A 21,834-nucleotide genomic window follows, 5' to 3' on the forward strand; every position below is an offset into this window, starting at 1 on the left:
TTATAGATATAAATACATATATTATATAGATATAATAATATATATGTCGAGTCTGAATCTCGGAGTCCGAGCTCGAGGCGCCCTCCCGGGGAGGGCTCGCGGGAGGTAGCGGTTCTGCGTTGAAGTTCTCCATCGTCCGGTCGCGCGTGGGGTACCTTTATTGTCGATAGCTACACTAGTGACGAGGGCCTCAGGCTTGATAACGAATCCGCGGCCAACGGGAGGACTATCATATAAAAAGCAACAGGATACACGAAATAATATAATTCTGACTAGGACAACATAAACGCAAGAAGTGTTGATATTGAAAAAAATATTTAATTTTGTATATAAATATTTTCATATTTAGAAAAGTTTCCGGAAGCAGGAAGATTTACAAACAAATAATATCATAAACCGAATGTTTCATGATCCTTTTCTAATTAGAGTGTGTGACAGCATGTGAGAACGTTTCTTAAAAATATGACTTATTGCAATTACTTAATCGCAATTATAAACGATTAAGACCTTCTCGCAACGAGGCAATCTATCCAAAGTATAAAACTCGTTATACTTGATGAGAAAACAAATCTCTACTTAGGTTTCATTTCGTTTCATCGCGTTCATAAAAAGTGAATTTGTATGAACACATCGTGCAATTTAGTAATTAGGACCGTTGATCTCGCTGCAACATAGATGGATAGAAAAAAGCCATTTAAAATGATACAACGTCGGGAAGACAATTATGAAAATTATAAATGGAACACAAGATAAAATTGTTTAAGATTAATTCTTCTTTTTTTTTTTTTTTAATCGCGAGTGTTTGCAAACGAAGTTTCAATCTGTTTACAATGATAGCAATGAGAGGAGGATGTCTATGAAAGTTATAAATGCGATATTGAATAACATTTCTGCGAGTGGGTTTGTTTTTCGTTACAAATGTTTTTTAAACGAATCTGCAATCTGTTGGAAACAACGGAACAGTAACGGGACGACTGATAGGGAAATAAAAAAGATCGCGTTTTATTTGAACAGACAAATCTTTGAAATCTATTCGAAAGTCTATTTGAAATGGTACGAGCTCGAAAAGAACGGTGAATACTATAGAAGAAGGATTAATTAAAATTCTTATTAATCTGTACGCTTTGTATATTAAATACCTTGATCGATGCCAAGATAACAAATTATTATACGAAACAGTGAAGTATCCACGTCTGACATTAATATTGAGTATTACCATTACTGTAATTTAATTTTTAACCGATCCTGAAAATTCCTTAGAACGTAAAAAGTATAAAATGTTACTGTGCATTTCAAGATTAAATGCACTGTAATTTAGAAACAGTTGTGAAGCGGAAACAAATAATTTATTCAGAATAAGAATTCTACGTAATCATGTTAAAAAAAAACGTACTTATAACGCGTTTAAACTCCAAATATGTAAAGACAATAAGGGAAAAAAATTAAACGAAGAATCGTATTTTTTGTAAATTCACACAAGATTTTATCCAAAAAGAAATTAAGATTTTTTGAAGAACGTACAAGACGGAACACGAACAATAAAAAAGGGATGTTAAATACAAAAAATAGATTGAAATTTAGATTATGAAATATAAAAAAAATGATATTGCATAATTTACAATTATTTTCGATAGCTTACGTCAGTATGTTGGAGTGTAAACTATAAAATATTCAAAAACTGATACCATTTAGACATAATTTAGAAAAACAATAAATTGCGGAAACCGATAGTTAAAACTCGATACGATCGATACTCCAAAACTCTAATCCTAATAATTACTCAGCAATAATAACCGATAATTCATGTTGATTAATGTTTGAACTCCGTTTTTTTTTCTGTATGTGTATACAAATTTTATACAGTTTGATAAAGCGAAATTAAATTATCATCTTTTTGTACTACTTCAAACATTGAGATTTGTCATCTTCAAGGTCGATCACACATAGTTTCAGATTGCGGAGTTGCAAGGGTAATTAATTTTGCAATCGGTTTTCCTTTGATATAGATGTGAATACAAATAGCCATTGATTGACAATATACCGAAGCAATTCTAGTTTAATTTGAAGTCATCGATCCTTTGATATTTTTGGAAGAATAGTAAAAGTACAGAGAAAATAAGAAAAAATGGCGTTAACTAAAAGATAGCTCCAATGTATCTCATAAATATTATCTATATATCATTTGTAAGATGTAAGTGACCAAGATATCGAATTATACAAAAATTGTATGTAATGATTAATACTTGAACGTTACTTACATTTATGTACATGAAAATTTGATCTTTTATTAACTAAGTTATTGATCGACAAAATGACTTCCTACATAATTCTCCGCCTGAACTGAAATGCATATCTTTTTTTACGCAAGCCTTATGTGTAGCTAGCAACGAGCAAACAGATTAATTACTTTACACACGGTCGTATCTTATTTGCTGTAGGCGAGTTCTCTCGTGTAATCAACGAAGTACTCAACTTTAAAGCGATAACAGAAGAACATTATTGTATCGACAAAAATCATACTTTTTTCAAAGAAATATGTAACTCGTATTTTTTTTAAAGCAACCCTCATAACGTATTGAATAAAATAATCATACATTTTTTTTTGTTCAACATTTGTAAAATACGATATTATCAAGATCACCAAGGAGGTAATCTTCAATTCTTAATGAATATAATAAAAAACATAATTAATGATTGTTTGATGGTTTTATTATTATCTCTATAATACAAAAGCACAACATCGTGTCAACAGTTTATATAGTTCGTATGTTTCTGTAGGAATTGTTGGAATACAACGATATCAGTCGCATGCGGATAGAATGTTTGATCGTACAGATTCTTCCATTCGTTGCCCAGCGCCATCCCCACTAGCGTACGTTCGTTAGATGTACCGCGGCGGCTGGCGCGTGCATGCTCTTCCGAGAACTCGGCGGAAGAAACATAAGGATATGGATGGAACATTGGGCACGTCGGTGTCGCGCCTTGACAGCGTAGCGCTTTGTATCGAGAAGCTGCTAGAAGGTTCCGTGGCACGTGACGTTACACAGGCATCTACTCAGGTCACACTCATTATAGAGAGTGGGGGTTCAAAATCTTTACAAGCGCCACAGGTCACTAAGGCAGTCAGTCTGTGAATAACTAGCCAACTGTCTACATTCCAGAACGCACATTTATAACTCTCGAAATAATTGTTTAATAAATATCACATTATATTATTTCAACATAAACATTGTGTCTTCCACAGAATATTAATCCTAATTCCAAGATTAAATTCTAACAGGAATACACAAATAATAGTTCTCTATCACAACGTAATCTAAAGGGAAAACCCTAACTAAATGACAAAAATATCGGTAATAACTGGAACTAATGAATGTTAAAAGCAATCAGTATATTCCATACAAACTTCCATCAACACGATTCGTTCTTCATTCTCTCAACACACTAAGACCGCAATCTTTAAACGCTTATAAAACCATAAGCAATCGTGAAGTTTAAAATTCGCTAACTGGGCGTCTCTCAATCCAGTTTTTGATCTTGGGCAGGAGGAGGACCTTTTTCTCCAGCAGCTTCAGATTCTCGTAATTCTCGATCAGATCAGACTTGTACATAAAGTTCAAATAATCGAGCAGAGCAACGAATGTTAAATCAGCCCAAGAGAGAGTACCATCGTAGAAGTAGCCGTCATTTTCCTTCACTTGCTGGTCCAAACGTTCTAAAATGAACAGCAGCGTCTCTTCAGCAGCCTTGCGTTTTGCAGCTTTGACCTTCTCGTCCTCCTCATAGTGGAAGGCGGCAATTTCTGAAAATTTGTTTTCAGTTAAATACTATTCGCTAATGTTATACTAATTTGAATACAGTGTTGTGCGAAATTTAAATGATACTGAAGATAGAATTACAATCCTTTTTAATCCTTTGTCTTGTATTGTTGACATACGTGTATCGTTCGATTAAATCAAATATTAAATCGGATTTCAACTAATAAATACCTGAACAGATATGTGCTATCTGTTATCAAGATTCTCATAAGATTTATGCAAAACAGCACTGGATACTCACTATGACGAATATCATGAATAGTATCAACAGTGGCATCAATATGAAGATTTGCCCAGTCAGTCTTTCCAGCTAAGTCATATTGTTTGGCTAAGTAACGGCAAATAGCTGTAGACTGAGCAACCTTCCTTCTATCAGCTACGAGCATAGGAAGCTGGCCATAAGGAGTCACTAAAAACATACAACTAATAGAATCAAAGATTCTATCGAACAAACAGATTATGATGCTTCTTAAATATCTAGCTTCCTGTTATCTGTTTTGGAAAGATATAATTTAATTTATTGATAATTTATCAGCAAACAAAGGGCATTGTCTCCTTAACAATACCTATTGTTCTCCCACATATCTTATAGAGCAATGGAGAGTAAACAATAATCTCTGTTATACTCTGCATAATTGTGTTCTACTTTATTTAGCTACTTTAGTTAAATTAGGAAAGATGAGATTTAAGAAACAGAATTTCTTTAAATTTTAAGCTTACAGGGCTTTATTTCTGGCCAGACGTCCTTTTTGATACGTTCATCTTCAAATGGAATACTAGCATAGCTGAAGAAGAACGGATTGGTTCTGCCAATGCCGTAACTGGGAAGTAAGTCAATTTATAGAGCGGCATCTTCCTGGAAGTATAATATATACAAAGTAAAAACAAAGAATCATTGATGACAAGAATTATATTATTACAAATTATGAAGTATAAGACAATTTAAGTAAAAAGCATCAACTACTAACTACTCGCATAGCTATTTGTATCTTTATATTTTAATATAGCTTAGATATAAAAAGAATATTATTTTTGGATGTAATAATGTATAAACTTGCGCCAAATATTATAACAAAATATTGCACTTTCTATTTAAGTAGGATAGACATATTACCGGCATTTATCTTTTTTCTATAGCAATGAAATTGTTTATAAAAAAGTTTATAAGAAAACTATCAATTAATGCAAACAACGCATTTCAAAATATTAATTACATTCGCACGATTCGTTATCTCTAGTATTAATTTAACCATATGGTTCTATACACCCAAGACCCTCTAACAGTAATTTAGTACCATTACTAGTCGTATGTACAATGTATGTTTGTAGACAACTTTCGTAACTACAAAACATTCAGCATGATTATATATTCTTCCAAACTTAAGAAACATTTTCTAATTGCATACTTAAATTTATCGATCAATTATGAACATATGATAACATTTATTTCTTTCAACTACTAATTTTCAAATCCTCTGCTGTTCCGTTAATTGAACGACGCGCCGACTTTTCCTACAAGTATCTTGTATCTTATCTGTATTATTTAGTTATCAATAAAGAAGAAACATTTTCTAATTGTATACTTAAATTTATCGATCAATTATGAACATGTAATAACATTTATTTCTTTCAACTACTAATTTTTAAATCATCTGCTGTTCGGTTAATTGAAGGATGTCGGCTTTCTGTAGAAGTATTTCATATTTATTATTTAATTATGAATAAGGAAAAAACATACAAAATATAGTTTTTAAACGGTTTATTATTTATAAAGAGAAACTTTGACTCAGGATATATATACTATATATATACTATTTACTTACAATTTTTTTTTTAAGACTTCAAAGTCGAAACAAGCACAGGAAATTTCCAAGCCGGTTAACAGAAACTTGAATGAGACAAAAATAACCTTTAGATCTCTATATGTTCTTCTTCCCCTCTGTTGCTTCCATGTAACTCTTATCCTATTGGTGGAGCTGTGCTGATATGTGAAATTATGACTACATAAAAACATCCGGAAAGACTCATTGAATGATTTTATAGTTTAAGGTTAATAAATTTCCATAAATTAAAGTTGAAAACTTATGAGAACATGTTTTCTGTAACAAAACTTAGTAAAAACAAACTAGTACGGTTTATAGATTCTTTAATGATTATGTATGTATTCATAAACTAGTTCGATAAACATCGTTCGATAAAACGTCGAACAACACACAACATTGAAGCGCGAAATTTCAAATTCAAGGAAAGATAAATAACAAATATTGCGAACAAATGATATTAAATTTACAATAATCTCATGTAAGAAAAAATAAAAGGGATAAAAGTAGTACAGAAGATAGAAAAATCCATAAAACTGGTGGCTGGGAAATAGAAAATATATAAATTTATGTTATTAGAGTTTAGTACTTCTGTCGATCAATGTGTTACGACCGTTCGCGGAGAGACGCAGTCGCAGTAGCGAGAGGCGTAAATTCTCGCTACGATTCGGTGAATCGACGCCGCGAAGTAGTCGTTCCCCTGTTTCGGTTAAGATAAGAGGTGGTTAAATGAATATGACACAGTATAGTAAGTTATATTTCACCGTTTATTCCAACAACTTATAACGAAGGCAGTTACGCTGGTGCGTATGTACGAGATTTTTTTTTTTTATTTATTTGTTGAAATTACAATCAATTCTCGCGTTGAGAATATGTACGAGATGAATGAGTGACTGATCTGTGGGTGTGTCCTACCCGATGGAAGGATATTGACCGTTCGAAGGATGTGAAATCAGAACTGTCTTGGGAGACGATGCTGTCTCGGAGGAAAACTAAGGATGGGTGTGTCTAGCGCACGGGACCATCGGATTTGTAGGTGACGATTTTAGTTAGGAGAGTGAAGGAAGTGGCTTCGTTGTTAATTGGTTAACGAAGGGTCTTAACCGCCCTCGAGAGAAAGTGGTTAGTGGGAGGAAAGTTGCAGCATACGTGAGAAAAACTAACTTTCCCTTGTCCAGTCGGAGTAGACAATAGTCTTTAGAAATTCTTCGGAAACAGACGTTTGTTTGGTTTGAAGGACCTTTTCTAGGAAATCTATGAGATTTATGGAAGGTACTTGAAACTATAGAGGATACGCTGCGAGTATCCGTTGACATCTGGTTGCCATATTGCTCGCGGTGCGACGTAACAAAATGGAATAGAAAGATTATACCACAGACGAAATTATACTTTATACTTTATTATACTTTATACTTTATTATTACATTTTAACGTTTTAAACGTTTTAACGTTTAACATTCTAACATTCAGTTAGAACTTTGTATTGATTAGAGATATTGTAACGACCAGAAATATCGATACATATATCAATACTTTTACCTCGAAATTCGTAGATTCGTACTCTTCATTGTCCATACAAATTGTGTCATATATGTCCAAACCAAATTTAATTTACGTGCATTAACGTTTTCAAATCCATTTTTTATTTTCAAAGAACATCATATTTGTACTCGGTATTGCCAGTAAGTATCATGAAGAGACGAAACGAGTATCGTTTAACAACATTTAATTTATAACACCTTTTAAACATTTAGACAGATTAACACATAACACTTCTTATATATAAACATCAATTCGAAGTTATCAGCTTGGAGAAATTGGTCGATTAATACCTGTAGATTGTCTGTCTCGATGAAAGAATTAAAGAGAGCAAAAACATGATAATGCCGCTAATATAATATTCCTTCTTTCTTGTATCTGTCTGCCTCTCAGGTCGTTTTACTAATTACAATAAGTAATTTCGACTTCTTTGCGCTCTCTTTAACGCATTCGAGACCGAAAGAAATTCATATCAGTCAGTAGGCAAGGGTATAATATACATATTTTATATATAACTTATGTAGTAATGTATATATCATGTTAATTTCATATTTTTTTCAATATAGAATTATTATATATATATATATATATATATATATATATAACTGTACATAATACATTATAGAATAACATAGTATATAATTTTATATTTTAAAAATATGTAGTATCGTGGACGAAAGGTCTGGGCAATATCGGACGAACTATGAACAGTGTCGCGAGAGCCGAGGCGCCGTCGGGCCCATCAATGTGTCATCGGTATTTTCAAGTGCATAGTTTCGTGGAAAAGACCTACGTGACCCTGGCCACGAGCGTCTGCAGAACACGTGTGCGGTGGGCCTAGGAAAAGGGCAATGGAATGCGACAACAGTTAGTCGAGAAACAGAGCGCGAGTCGAGAAACAGAGTGCGAGTCGAGAAGCCGAGTGCGAGTCGAGCGGAGACGGAGGTTGCGAGTGGCGTTGCCGAGAGAGTGTGGATTGCGCTGTGTTCTGTACGTTTGGTATGAATAGTTCAAGTTAAGCCACAATCGTCTTTTCTGTCTGATTAACATCTCTATTGTCCACGTTTTGTAAACATATTACATCACGATATTACAAATATGAGGCATACTATTTAAGATTGTCATCGATTTAAAATCAAAGTATGAAAAGGATACCCTGGAGAGAGTAAAACACAGAATCATTCCAACTAAACATTCAGATCGTACCGACACCTAGGTATCGTTTTACAATTAAATCTCGGTCTCGAATGGATTAAAATGAAATACATACTTGCAGCTTCAACATCTTCAATATCGAGGAGATTCAAACTTTACAAATAAAAGCGGCCTGTTCCCCTTTCCACGACAGACTCTCATACCATATCCGCTCTTATCCAGGCTTTTACTTGAAACCAGCAATGCGTTCATTTACAATTTAAATTTACCCGGACCATCTACTGAATCGTCAGCCTTTTATAAATATATAATGAACCCAGAACATGTGCCTGTGCCCCTGGTATCGATGTTCGGCTTGTGATGTTCGTACCGGAACCTTCGCACAATTTCAATTTGTCACGCGTGAACATCGATTCTTCCAAGGGTCACAGCTTTATGCGGCTAAATCCTTTAGAACGATTAAAATGATACTAATGATATGGTATTTTTTACAAAGATTTAACATATCCATAAAATAGGAAGTTTCGTGCTCTCCTATTTTATATTAATTATAAATTAATAAGTTTTATATGTGTTATTTATAGATCTAATAAATTTTGTATTGGTTTACAGCAGGTGCTCCGGGTATAAACAGACGACAAACGAACAAATAGAAATTCAAACTATTGTCGTTGTTTAACTCGCATGGGACTATAAGCTCGAATTGGATTTAAACGTTACGATCGTCGAGAATAATTACTATGTGTACCCTGTACGACGGGCAGAGAATCTTAAGTTATTAACGGCAATTCCTTTGTGCATAATTCAGGTTTATTAACAACCAGTAATGGATAATCATCGATGAACTCTTTTTGAATAAAGTTCACATTTATAAAGCAAACACTATAAAATACGACAGGACAATTGTAATCGATAAATGACATTTTATTAGGATATTATAAGAAGCTAAGATATCGAGGTACATTAAAATTGAGTCCGCTGCAACCCTCATGACATTTAAAATCCTACGCGTATATTGAGTAAAGTTGTTATATTAAATATAATCATATTAAATACAAGCTCGTCCGCTGGATTCCCAAATTATTTGGTTAAATACTTTGAATACGAGAATACCGAGTGTTAACAGTAGTAAATCCTCTATATGGTATGTCTACTTTGCTATCTTGAATAGGTAAATAACATTTCACTTTAACGCATTTAACCAATATTAACATTTAACATTTAACCAATATTATACGCATATGCACATAATGTTACTGTTACATATAATGATATATACGTAGATATACACGTTAATTAAATCCTCTATATGGTATTTTTATATCAGTATCGTAAACATTGTAAACCGGAAATCTTTTATTACACACGTACATATACAGTCAATATTATTGTTACATATAGTGATACATACGTTGATCCACACATTAATTAAATCCTCTATATAGTATTTTTACTTTGCTATCTTGAATAGATAAATAATCTCGAATATAGACATACAGGTACAGTTACGTTGATATACACCTTTGTACAAGGTGTCAAAAAATTTTTTATCACAGCGTTTTTTTAAGACGATTTTATAGCTTCGAAATTCATCTTGACACGATTTTCAATGTCAAATTATTTTTCTATTGCATCATGTGATACTCATTAGGAGGAACAAAACTTCTGTTTTCTTAGAAAAAATGTTTGAAATTTCATTAATTCCTAGATTGATTTTATTTATACATTAAGGTCAGATATGACATCAAATAATGTCAATACTAATATCTAGTTATTTGTCAATTTACAGCATCTGAAAAACAAGACATCTTCGAGACAGCGTGGGTTTTCTTTCCAACTTTCTTAACTTTCAACAATAAAATTTTCGTCAAACGATACAATCTATCCAACAAAGTTCTTGTACACAGCCAATCTCGTAAGAACATAGATCTTCTTCAAGTATTATTCTTCACAATGCTTCGTGTGGAATTTCTACTTGACGAGTTATTATTAAACGATTAAAAGCTTATTATTATACGATAATGTAATATCGTAGAATAACTTTGATTGGAGATCAGCTGAAATTAGAAAACACCGTGTACGCCGTCTTTTTGTGGTTTGTTTACATCCAAGAGCGCCTAGTAACAGCGACGCGAGAAAAGATAAGCAGCGTCAAAACAGAAGTACGGTTTCATATTTCAAGGAGTGGCAATCGAGAGGCCAGAGTATGTGAGCCGAAAAGTGTGTGTGTGTGTGTGTGTGTGCAGGACCGAGCAGGAATGCATTGGCGAGGTTCAGAGTTGATCGAGACGTCGAAGCATAGAGTCGTTAGAATTGAGTTGCGAGTGTTGTCGAGTGTTAGAGTTGCTAGTGAGAGAGAGAGAGAGTTACCAAATAGTTGTCAAGTTATTTGATGTAAATACGAGCGTTGCATTTAGTTTTCCTGTTAATCAAACATCGTTTCTCTGTCTAACTAATATCTGTATTTTCAATCCATTATTAATAAATTATAATTAATCGGACAAAATTACACCTTTAATATATTCCGATATGGTGGGTCCTTAGGTTTATTGAGGGTCGAAGTGACGTTACGCAGGCTGGTTGTTGTCCGGTGGCGCGAGCTGGCGCGGGCTGGCGTGCAGATGTTTTAGGCGGCGTAACAACAAGGAAGATCCTAGAAAATGAGAAGGGTGGATTAGAAGAACGAAGAAAACTCGAAGAAGATACAAAAGAAGAAACTACAGAGACAGAAGTCAATTCAAAAGGTATATTAAATAATAAGTGCGATTTACTTGATACCGAAAGAGCTATTGAAATTAATGATACGGTTCAAGATATTAAATTTACTGAAGGTAGAAGCCGCACTCAAAATGATATGGAAGATGTAGTAGAAGATTCACAAGAATTATCTAATAAAAGTAAGTTATCAGAAATAAGGATTGCACTTAACAAAATTGAATATACAAAAACTATTTTACGGAATAAAAAGAATTCATTAGAAAGAGAAAGAGGAGTAAGGGAAAAGAAGAAAATGTACAGACAGAAATTATTTCAAAAAATATATCAGATGATAAATGTGATTTGCTTTAGAAAAAAAAAAAATATATTATCCACAAACTACATTAGGAATTTATCTATTTTAGTGAGGAGAAAGAGAAAGGATAGAGGAGTTGATCAATAGACTGTGGATTTTGAAGCGTTTATGAAAAACTTACAATTTTAATAAAATATTCAATGTAAAGTCTTTGTTATAATATTCAGATAGATAGATGAAAAAAATACTGAATTTGCATAATTACTCATGGCTTACTGATCAATCATGCGACCCGTTCAGAGGTAACTCGAGTTGTAAAGGCGACAATTTATTAAAAATGGTATATCTGACGTACGATGCATTTGCTCATGTTAAACTATTTAAATAAGTATAAAAATCACGCGAAAAAAAAATCTACTGAAAATAATGTTGAACTAGTTAATAATAATAAATCATATAGTGAAACACAAACCTTAAATCAAGATTTTAAGTTCAAAAAAAAAAAAAAAAGAAAGAAGAAGAAAGAAGTTGATAAAATGACAGCAATAAAATGACCAAAAATTGAATTACGATCCCGAGCATCAACTCGCTGATCTTCAAGTAGAATGTTCCGACAAAGACAGGACGACACAAGAGTTCGAGAAGCACATAGAGGACATGAAGGAGGAAGTGCAAAAATTAGAATTGCAACTCGACGAGTTACAAAAAAAAGAAAAACACACACGCACGTAAAAAGAGTTCAATCTTTTGGAATACAAATGGAAGAACTAACAATAAAATTAGAAGAAATAACACAGAAGAAATAAGTCACTAATATGAAATTACCTGATGGCTGATGTTGATCGTTGACGTTTATAATGATTGAATTTCGTCCACGGCGCCATCTGGATCCTTGTTGAAAAATTAAAATAGCCGCAACAGCACCATTGAGCTCATCACGTTTGTTGGTGAGTCGAGGAGCTGGAGGATTTCTCATCCTCAAGGACATAAATTTCACCGGTTCCGGTAATGTTTTTTACATGGTCCAAGCATTCGAAATCACAACATCGCTTTCCAAGACGAAATTTCCTGCATGGCTGTAGTAAACAGAAATCGATCAATTGTACAGATCAATCGTCACTCGACTGCTCGAGAATTCAGGTCATCCAGAGAATAGAATAGAGACGTGGAAAAATGTAATGCGATCATCGCAGTGGGAGGAAATAGGGGGATAGGGACCAAATGAATGAACGAGATGTTAAGGACAACTGACGACAAGTTCTTCTTCTGTCGAGAATTGCATGTTTGTGAATGGTTTGTGGGTGGTTAGGTGGAGAGAATTGAAGAGTTTGGAGGTGACTGGAAGAGTGTTTTGGGCAAGGTAGATTGCAGAATGGTTGCGGTAGCATTGTGTTAATTATGGGTTTGTACATGTAATCTTTGTATGTATCACTACATAGAACCTAACGTATATTTTTAATAATACATCAGAGTTTTAGTTATTTCATAGCTATGAATTTTATACTCTATAATCTTGACGTTTTATTTCACAGAAGCGTTTGAATATCCATAAAAATTAAATGAACCAATGTATTCATTATCTTATAGAGAAGATATATTATTTTTAATTATGTTCCAATTATTTATCATGATCCTGATTTCCTTATTCTGAAAATTTGAAAGGAAGTTTTGTAGTTTGATACTTTCAGCGACAAAGGGTCAATATTGCTTTAGTATATTTCGTCACATATACATGTATATCTATATATCCACCGAAAATGCGCTCTTGTAGACAAACGCTCGATTCGCGTCATAGCTTTTAAAGCTTGTCGCATCTCAATCAGTTGGAAAAAGTTTTTCCTGTAGCATATTTTATTTTTACGAACCAACAAGGTCTTTGTTTATTTCCTTCTTTTTTTTGCTCCAATTCCCCCATTGTTTTTTCAAGGATAGTATTTCAGAGCCATTAGTCAAGTTCATTGTAACAATAAACGTACGTTTCGGAAACATTTTGTGCTGTGAAACAGAATACACTAAAGTTTGAAGGTCACATCGATTTTCGAAAGTTTATAAATGGAGGTGTATGACAGTATCACCAGCTGTTGCTGTCCCCAAGCGCCAAAATACGTTCTGACTACTATTTTATGTATCTCACAGAAGTATGTCTTCATTCATCATCTCCCATGCCATCCACCAACGTGTTCTTAACATGTTATCTCCTAGTAAAATATTGATGTTGAGTCAGATATCCAACTGAATAATCTTTTCGGTGTCTACTATAAGACATTTAAAACCAAGGCTCGTACACACGTGTGCTTATACGTCAGATGTAATACTTAACAGGAAACCTGCTTATATTAATATTAAATTTATGCATAGTAGGATGTTCGACCTTTGTAAAAATGAAATTATAATACATACAGTTTCACCGTGGAAAAGTGAATCTTTCTAGCATGTCCACGCAAATGCAGGGTAGGGGAGGACTGTGCATGCACCAAACAACTTTACGTTCGTAATTTTTCACACAAATGTACAACTGTAGGGAAAAAATTATCTCTGATTTTTCGGATGTTAGGAGTCGACAATATCGCATAACGGAATGCTGTGTTCTACGTATTCTATTTTTGTTACGAAAGTGGTACAAACGAAGTCCACATAAGAATAGTACAACAAAATCGGTTGAGGTTAGGTTATCGTGCAGATATCGCGGCTTTTGCATTGCAAATCACGCAACTGCCAGTCTCGTCGTTCCTTGTAAACGAAAGAAAGGTATTGTAATCGGTCGGAATTAACATAAAACTCGTCGCATGCGACCATATGGCCTGAATGGTGAATAAACGAGAGTAGAGCGCGAGCTATGTGATTCTAACCGTTTAGGCGGAAACTAATGATTGTAACCAGAGCCGAGATATATGCCAATATTACTTTGCTCGACAAAGCGTATAAGATGAGGAGAGAATCGCGATAAGGTAGAACAAGAGACAGATATTCTCTACGTAAAGCAAGTCTGTCAACTAGATTGAAATCCTATAGCTATAACTACAGTGAATCCATATTCTGGCGAATTGTCTTTTCACAAATGAAGCTTCTGAAGAACGGAATTGATACAATAACTACTGTTCATTCATAACTACTGTTGTAAGAGTCTATATATTTGTCTATCTATATCTATATATATATCGATCTATATATATTTGTCAGAATGTCATTTTATCAAAAAACCCATCCTCTGTAATCATAGTTTATTGATTATTATAATCATTATTAATTTAACATTTTTGTGTACATACAAAATTTAAATTATACCTCGCTTGAGAACAAAAATTCTATTTATTTTCCTAACATGTACTAATAATTATTGATCAAACTAGAAAAAGCTGGAGGAGATTACTTAGGAAGATTACTTAGCATCTTATATTCCTATATTTATGTATAGTAAAATGGCTTGTATCCATTTTCATGAATTATAACTGACATTTCAAAGCATTCATGTAGATATGTAACTCTCGTTAATTAATAATTTAACAATGCGTCATGAAACGTATCATTTTCGTTTCTTCCTTTGTTTCGTTATACACAGGAACGAATTTGTAAATAAAGATGTATAATCAACGATAACATATGACAGCGAGTATAATAACTGTCAGCAAAGGAAGAGGTCGGTAAAATGATTGTGGTTCAGTGTATCGGTAAATAAGCTTTGACAGACGTTGCCGGGGGACTCGGTGTCGGTGAAACCGCGTCGATGAAATGATTGTCAGTAATTTAAAGATAACCCAATTTATTGATCTGTCTCCCTTTCATGGCGTTGTACGTCTCTCTATAAAACATATTCTACCTCGGAGGGCTGAAAAATTTAACTTGGTCTCACTGGACTGGACTGTAAGTAAGAAAATTGAAATGCAAAATCCACGTGTGAGCGCAATGGTTTAGATGGAAAGTTCGATAGGACAATTATATATATTAGCCTGAAAGAAAGCTCGTGGCTTCGCACGCAACACGTAATTTCCCTCGCTGAAATAATCCTATTACAACGATACGATTTAAAATTTTCCTTAACAGACCTCGCAATGTAATTCTTCATCTACAATTTTTTATTCGGCCTGAAACAAGAGACTTTCGAAGCCTTATAGAGTCTCGCGAATCTAAAAGTCAGGTTTCAACGTATTTTCGCGTCTTATTCTATAATACTGAAGACATTAAAGGTGTTAACGATTATTGTCTCACGATGTACGTACATCAAACGAGTACTTACGCAAGAGACGAATGGAAATGGAAACAGCCGAGAATAATTGAAGATAATTTGAATACGTTCCAGGCTATAATACAATTTCTCGTGAACCGTAATTGATTCGCAGAAGGGAATTGCTGCTTCTCACGACTAGCAAAGTGTTTCGCAAAAAAAAAAAAAAAAAGTAAAGAAAAATGGTATCGGAAGGATAGAAAAAAAGCGGTGGCCTACATCAAGCAATCTTCATGCCGATAATGCATTTATTATTCAGTTCGTTCATTTTCTATCGCGTAACAGACACTGGGATAACTGACAGAACGAGCGTATAAATCTTGCATCTCTCGACCTGACTTCTCCCGATGGAAAAATATTTACTGGTCTGGAATCGTGCATCGCTAATTAGTAAAAAAGTAATAAGCAAGAAAGCAATTATACTACCGGATTGGTATTTCTATTTTATTGGAGATTAATTAACCTGAGTAAACCAACAAAAACTTATCGAAAATCAATCGAAATTAAATCACCTTTTCAAACAGGCTATAAATAGCCAACTAATATTTGCAGTAATAAACTTCACTTTCGAATAAAGTATACGCTCTATAAATTGTAAATTGATAATTTCGTTATTATATCATTTTTCTTAATCTAAACTGAATTCAGTGAAAAGAGCTTTCAATTGAATTACACACTTCATTAGTTTATGAATTATATTCGTTACCATACGTACAAAAGAAGGTTGACTGGTTTAAAAATTCAAAGGGTAGAACCTCCAAGCTCACGATTGGAAACAGATTCAGTTCAATGGTTTAATTTGCCATTTAATTGAATTCTCTGGCAATTTCAGCGAACTGTGGGCTTTAGAAGTGTCCAGCATTCAAAGGCAAGACCTCCTCCATCTTTCTCTTTCTTTCAGTTCCAACCTCAAGTAATTGACCTGTTAATTCGACGCTATATTTACATGCTCGCAAGGGATTCAGACGACTTCATTGCGTTAAATTCGCAATTTAGCAAACACGAATGTCTCGATCAATTTGTAGTTCGAAACAAATAAAAGATAATCAATTTTTCAAAATAACAATCGATATGTTCAATGCATTTGTCGATGCATTTGATCGTTATGTTCATTTAGCATTTTTATCATAAAAGCGTAGAACACATGTACATACACATAATATTCCATGAAATGATTTATACAGACTATGAGTCTCGTTTTATCATATTATAAAAGAATGAATTTTTCCCAATAAATGTAACTTCATACAAAATCTCGTTTAAAAAATTCAGTTTTTATTCTCATCAAATTAATTTAATATCGGAATATGTGATTTTAGTCGTTATAAAAATTTTATGTCAAAAAGCGTTCGCAGATACATATATAAATAAATGTCCAATCCTATGCATTTATTTAAGCTGAAATCTGAACTTAAATATTTATTAACAATATTCTGACGAATATGTAATGAAAGATAAAAGCAGCTTTATTTTTTTTATAGGATGGCTCATGTTTTTTATTCATTTTATGTTTTTCGTTGTCAGCGCGTAACTACCTATCAGCCGCATGAATGCCAGGTTTTACTACTCAGAAGCGAAGAAGCGAAGAAGCAAATATACGTTACCTTGCATGGAAAAACGTTAGATACATATAAAAGTCATAACGTAGCTATTTACACATGGGGAATATTTATTTTTGTATGAAATATTTTTGCTTCTGAATTCTCATTATAAATGTACGTCCATTTCCTACGTTAAAGTACGTCTCTGCTTTGAAAACCTTCATTTAAATATAACGGTTAACAAAATATTATTAGAGAAATATTAAAACGAGACGCTAAAAGAACATTTTAATAAAGTACAAATGATTATTTGTTCTTTGTTAAATTACACTGCTGTAACTCTAATTTTATTCAATTCAAAATGAATCATTTATAAACTGAACCGGAATATAAAATTTTATTCCGCAAAAATCATAAAGTTGAAAGTTAGGAACGAATAACAAATGAATAACCTAGTTTCATTAAAAGGCACGTGGTTAAGGTACGCCAATCCGCGTAATAACTTTGACACTCCAATTATTATAAAATATGTATCCTTAAGGGATTTTTTTGCGCGAATGCAAAATACTTTTCATACGTGCAACTGAATAAATGGGGCGTGATTTTCAATATTTCCTTTTGTAGAATTTATAACAAAGTAACTTTTTCACAAATGTTTTCGCTAACATTTTTACAACGTAAATGTCTTCTTTTGTAATTAATAATTTCAACATTTCTCTGAACAGTTTCGTTGCGATAAAAAAAATATACAAAGCTTATGACGTGCTTGTTTAAAAATATTTATACGGAACAAGACTTTGAATTTGTCAGACCAATCGTTCTAACGAACGAATAAATTAAACGACTCGTAACAAAGAATTATTCCTGTCCATGTTTCTCTTTGCAAAAGTAATTCAAGGCAAGTTAGATGAATCGCTGTGTACCCTATTCGCATTAACGGTGTGCTTTAGTTTCTCTCTGGTTGTGTTAAGTGTTTAAGTAATGAGCATATACTCACTACGGGCGGGTTGCATACGATCGATATGCACCACTTCAGCCTCGAATTGTAGCAGACGCAGAAACTGCAAACCGAAGGCCCCGGCTCAAACGTAAGATCATGTCGAATGGTTTCTCCTTGAAAGTCAGCACAGCGGTTGTTTATAGCATCTGAAAACGATTCTCAGCTTGAATATCTTTGCCATTCGACGGTCGTACGCGCAGTTACGTTAACCGTTTCAACGCCACTCAGCGTGATCATGCTGTACGCATAGTGTGGTGAACTGTGTCGCGATGTTTGGTTACGATTGTCAATTCACAGCGCGCTCGGTTCCGAACGTAGCTTGTCGCTAGTCTATCAGAGTTTCCTCTCGTAATTACTTTTCTTTCAAATAATCGTAAACCAAATAAAGAAAAAACTAATGTATAAATTACCTCTTGAATTGGAAAACCAATTACAGAACGTCACACAAACAAAAGGTAAAGCACGAATATTTGGCAACCTTTTGACTCTTTAGTGTAACGTTTCTGATATAGCTGATGAAGTGAAGCGTGAACGCGTTGAAAGGTATGTTTCGACAAAAAAAAAGAGCAGTGCAATCGAGTTGATCGGCACTTCTCGTAAATAAATAAACGAAGCGCTATTGCGCTTCATGGTACAATCCGATACGGATTTTTAAAACATCCCTGATACTGAAACGGCTAATAGCGTTACGAAAACGATCGTGCCAGGAAATTTTTGATCAACGGATCCGCATTGCGGCTGCCACGATGCTTCTACGTAGCATTGATGCTTTATCGATGAAGCACGATTGAAATTGGATATTCGATTTCTTACTGGGGAGAGAGTTTTCATATCGTGTTTACTGTTTCACTTCGCAAGTGTGCTTTACAGTATACGTTAGAACTTGAAATCGAGCTATTTGAGTTAAAGTCGCTTGTAGCTTGAAATGACGTTTAAAGGATATAAGAATAATAGAAGGCTAAAATTCAAAAGTGTATATATACATTACTAATATATAATGCCTATAATATATAATATAATAAATAATAATGCCTATATATCGACTAATTTATCAATTAATTAAATCCGTGTATATCAAGTTTTCTATAATTTAGTACTTTCGTGTAACTACAGAAATTTGATGCAATATAAAACTTGATTAAAACAGCGATTCATTAGGAAACGAGAATAATGATGCAAATATTTTTTGTAGCCATTATATAGGATTTCGATCGCATAATTAATCAGTATCAACTTACCAGTCTTTAACGGAAGAACAAAAAGAAGGGCAGGCGGTACACAGACCGCAATCATGATCATTTTCAAGTAGAATCTCAAACTGCCGTACATCTTTGAAAACTTTGTTAGTCGTAAGGGATCAAAGGATGATGTCCGCGCTGCGGAAAATAGATGAGAAGCGGCTATTTCAACAACCACCGTGTAGGTACTGCACTAGCCAGAAGTATCTGCGACAGAAATCAGAATACACTCGTTTTCGCATGGTTGGATCAATTTCGCGTGGGACTAACCTGATTGAACCTAACGCGGGATAATTGCTCAACTCACGACCTTAACCAGCCCGCTTGATTCTCTGTAAATGCTTGAAATTGACGCTTGGATTCTTTCCAGATTAACTAGCTTTGCCCCTCCCTCCCTTTATCTATTTTCTTAGATCGACTTAAACTGCCGCAACATATTATCTTTCTTCTTTTCTTTTCTTTTCTTTTCTTTTCTTTTCTTTTGATCTTTTAAAGCCCTAAATCGCTGGCTATTATATTTTGTACACTCAATTACTCTGTAAGTCATAAGTACATATGTTTTACAACGTTATTTGTCATATTTCAGTTAAACCCCAGAAAAGCCAGAAATATATTTGCAGCGTGTTTTAACGCGTCCCTGGCAAAGATCTCAAAAACGAGTTGTGGTAACACACGGTTCGCCAGCTTTTTAAAAGCGCTCTCCGTTTGCTTTTTCCTCTCTTCCCTGTCTCTTCGTTTTTTCTTAACGAGCAAAACCATTTTCGCGAGGACGAGAGTACGGAAATGACGTACTGGCAATTTTGTTTTGCGATAATACAAGCAGCTCGGTTTCAGTGAATTAAACTTGGCCCCAAGCTTCTACTTATCCCTACCTTCCTTTCCTTTATTTTCCCTTCTATATCGGTTTTGCGGTTTTCCACATTTCCATCACAATAAACCATGTTTTTTCTCGATTTTACATGTTAGCCAATGATTCGCGGCAAAAGCGTCGACTGTAAAGATATTTGTAGTTGCAATAGCAACAAGTATGTTTTCTCAAATAGAAAATATTGGGAGCGTACACGCTGGCAAAACAATTCATGAATAGCTCGTCCTCTGCTTGTTATTTGTTTCGATACTGTTAGCAAACAAATTCATGAAACATACTGGTATAGCGTAAAATGAACATAAAAGTTTTGCGTACACTTGAGAGCTGAACTTTGGCTGTTATACGTATATTATATATATACGCACACAGTTATGTATATGTATATATATATAGAAAATTCCTTAGAACTTTGAGCTTAATAACATATTAAAATCATTAACATTAAGGAGGTGAACTTTACTTACCAATTACCAAAGTTTCTTCCGCCAAATAATACATAAAAATTGAAAAAGATAATGTAACTAGTTTTAACTTTTTTTTGTGTTATAATTTGAATCACTCGATTTATCCGACTGAGGATGGTCGATCGCAATCTCAATTTATACATATTCTCATCGCATGAAATAGATCACATGAGGGATTTTCAAAAGTCGATGGAATATTAATGGCGATTAATTATTTACAGGTGTATTCTGTGCGGCTAAAGCAGACACCTAATGAATTATTGAGTACCAGGAATGTTAGCGGTAAACAGGATTGCGGCTATGAATGATTCTCTAATGTGTATATTAGAGATGAATTTGATAATTTATCCTCATAATATGCAATCCGCTTTTAAGTGTAAATCATAATTAACAATTTCTGTTTGATCAAATATGAAGAGTGGATAAATCGATACGCTTAAATCAATATTAGAAATTCTTAACATTTTTATCAAATATTTTAGCACTGTAGAAGCATCGTAGTAGAGAAATATTAGGTTGTTCCAAAAGTTTCTTTCGTTTTATAAGAAAGTAATGGATGTACAACATTTTTCGTTTTATATTATTTTATTGAATTACGTGTGATCCACCTTTTTCCAATTTAATATAAAATAATATAGAATAACATAACTGTCATTTCTTTATAAAACGAAAGAAACTTGGGACAACCTAATAGGAATTTACTTTTATTATCCATTATAAAAATGGATTGTTAATCCTCTAGGAGATACGAACAATATAATTGCAATTAATAAGGAACAAGCTAGCATAACTTAAACCAGCTTTTGCAGAAAGCTATTAGCTGAAGATGTTTATTAAACAATGACAACATGAATTTTCTTAAGTACCCCATTTGGTACTTAATCTACTTCGTAAGTACTGTGTGTCCTAGCCTTCAAAGGATGCAATTTTAACCAGAATGTTTCACATTACTTACCCGTATTATTTCCTTGTAATATAATTTATATTTACATTATCTACGCGTTACGTTACATTCTACGCGTTAGTGTAATGTGATTTTTATTTCTAATCGAAGTTATTCAAAGTTTGTAGTATCTCAATAAAAAATTAACAGCCTGCAAAAACTTCACAGAAGCATTAGTATCTTCGAAACTATTGAATTCAAATGGCTAATATT

General features: G+C 33.6%; 1 pseudogene; it reads right to left on the reverse strand.

Annotated features, from left to right (window-relative positions):
• Positions 1-3,353: 3,353 nt before the first annotated feature.
• On the reverse strand, positions 3,354-4,670 carry LOC117215199 (annotated as a pseudogene).
• Between the last annotated feature and the right edge of the window lie 17,164 nt (positions 4,671-21,834).

This window comes from Bombus bifarius, unplaced genomic scaffold (genome assembly GCF_011952205.1).
Source record: "Bombus bifarius isolate JDL3187 unplaced genomic scaffold, Bbif_JDL3187 scf7180000009441_frag, whole genome shotgun sequence".
NCBI lineage: Eukaryota > Metazoa > Arthropoda > Insecta > Hymenoptera > Apidae > Bombus > Bombus bifarius.